The sequence below is a fragment of the Podarcis vaucheri genome, assembly GCF_965113315.1.
Source record: "Podarcis vaucheri genome assembly, chromosome: 4".
Taxonomy (NCBI): domain Eukaryota; kingdom Metazoa; phylum Chordata; class Lepidosauria; order Squamata; family Lacertidae; genus Podarcis; species Podarcis vaucheri.
The window spans coordinates 38,663,354-38,665,836 of record NC_138762.1 but is presented as its reverse complement, the minus strand read 5'-3'; positions in this window follow the sequence as shown (position 1 = coordinate 38,665,836).

Genomic DNA, 2,483 nt, shown 5'->3' with positions numbered 1-2,483 from the left:
AATATGCATTTGATTTCCCCCTTGATCCTATCAACTAATGGGTTGATAGATGACACACTCTTAGCATATCCCAGAAAATGTTTTAGGATCTCAGTATTCATCTTCCCAGCCTCCTCCTCCACTTTTTCCACTTCCTTTTCCTCTAAGAGAGACTTCCTCAACCTTGGGCCTCCAGATGTTTTTGGCCTACAACTCCCATGATCCCTAGCTAGCAGGACCAGTGGTCAAGGATGATGGGAATTGTAGTCCAACAACATCTGGAGGCCCAGGTTGGGGAAGCCTGCTCTAAGATGTCCTGCTTAATGTTTACAACATAAAAGAAAGACCCGGATTTGGCTGTGTGTCTTCTTGTGAAATAATTAGGAGATACATCTAGCTATGGCAGTTCAAAATTTAGCAAGATGCGCTCATTGTGGAATAGTGCAATATGATACATTTGTTAGTGTTCATTTTAAAAAAGCAAAAGTATCAAAGGAGCAGTGCTCTCCAATTTGTATAGATGACTCCAAACCTTTAAAATTGTGTTTATTAGTGGATGCAGAGGGTGGCAGAGAGGGGAGGGTAATAAAGAGAGTGGAAAGTATTTTCCCAAAAATGTGTTAATGGAATTCACTGCCATAAGAAGTGGAGATGGCCACGAACTTAGGAGGATTTAAAACAGGACTATTTAGTTAGTCAATTAGAGTTGACATTTATGACCCCTCCTTTTTTATCTAAGGAGCTCAATGTGTTGTACATGGTTCCCACCCGCTCCTCATTTAATTCCACAATAACCCTGAGTGGCAGTGACTGGCCCAAGGTCACCCAATGAGCTTCATGGCCAAGTGGGGATTTGAACCCTGGTCTCTCAGGTCCTAGTCTGACACTCGAACCACTGTGACACACTGGCTCTTATAGATTAGAACAATTCATGAAGGATACCAATATCAGTGCTAGACATGATGGCTATACATGTAGTACCTCCAGGGACCATGCTTTCAAACACCAATTGTTAAGAAACGGTCAGGAAAGGATTGTTGCCCTCATGTCCTGGTTTTGGGCTTCTTGGAGGGCTTCTAGCTGGCCACTGTGGAAAAAAGAGCGTAGGACTAGCTGCGTATTTGGTCTGATCCAGTAGGTCTTATCTTGTGTTCTTATTCACAAACAGACCGTTTCCTTCTACTTCAGTAGAGATTTTCCAGAAGGATGTCCCAAGAGGCACTCTATGTATTAAAGCTGGAAATTACTGCTTGAACTTTGAAAAGAACTTTGAAAGTGGTTGAGGCTGAATCTGCTAGATATAATAAAGTAAAAGGTTCTTAAATACTGAATTATCAAAAGGTCCCTGTAGAAGGCTGAACACTGCAAATTGACGTGGCAGTTGCAACAGTTCTCTTAAAAAATAAATCCATTTTGCAATCTAAGTTGTTCAACAGCAGAGATGCAGTACAATGCTTCAATGATCAAAAACCTTGCCAATTTGAGGTCAGAGTTAAGGTTCCCACATGTTAGCTTAAGTCCACAAAGCCAGGAAATTGAAAGCTAAGGCTGACATGTAACAGATGTGCCCCATGATCAGCAATGATATTGTGCTTGCTTACTTAAAACCCAGCCTCCATGAATCCACTTTCCCTTCATCTTTCTGGGCTAAATCTAGATAGGGAGCATTGAATGTCCAAGATCAGCAATGATGTTCCACATCAGCCTCCACCTGTATTGTCTTCTGAAGCTTCTGAGGAATCCTTCTGTGAATCAACCCATGCAATGTGTTCGGTGTTACCTTGTGGGATGGATTGTTTGTGTGGAGCTTCGGTATGGAGCAGGCTGTGAGGTTTCAGTGTGTGACAGGATTTCTGTGAAGCATTTCACTATGGGGATGCATGTGTGGGTTTTAGGTATAGCCCCACATTTGTCCATGGCTCCCAAAAGGCCAGTGATCTTCCATAACTAAAGGAATAGGCATTGTACGAAACATCTACCAGGTGGCTCCTACTGTAAACATTGCCATTCTGTGGAAAAAAGGGTTCAAAAATGCTTGGTGTTTTTGTATTATTTTCCCAGTAGTTGCTGCCACAATTTTATGAGGCAGGAAACTTCAATAACTTTTTAACTGCTGCTCAGAACTTCACCAGACCAATGAATGCTTGTCTTCTATGAAAAGCTTGAATAAACACTCAAGAAAATCTAAACAAAGCAAGAAAATATGTGTATGAAAATAATTGAGCACTGCGGTGCTATTGATTTTCCTAGTGCTATTGGTTAAACATTAATCAGTGCTATTGTAGCTTTATGCAGCATCATTGGTCAGCCTATATGTTTTCAGCACAACTATAGATTTTCTTTGGTCTCTTCATACTTCTTTTGCTTCTCTAAATAGTCTTCAGGATACCCAAACATGTGCCATGCCACTAAGCCTCAAGGATTATGGTGACATGCAGGTTGTGCCTGCATCTTCTTGGTAACCCAGCCAGAATGGAATGGAATATGATGTCTTGCGATTTGTA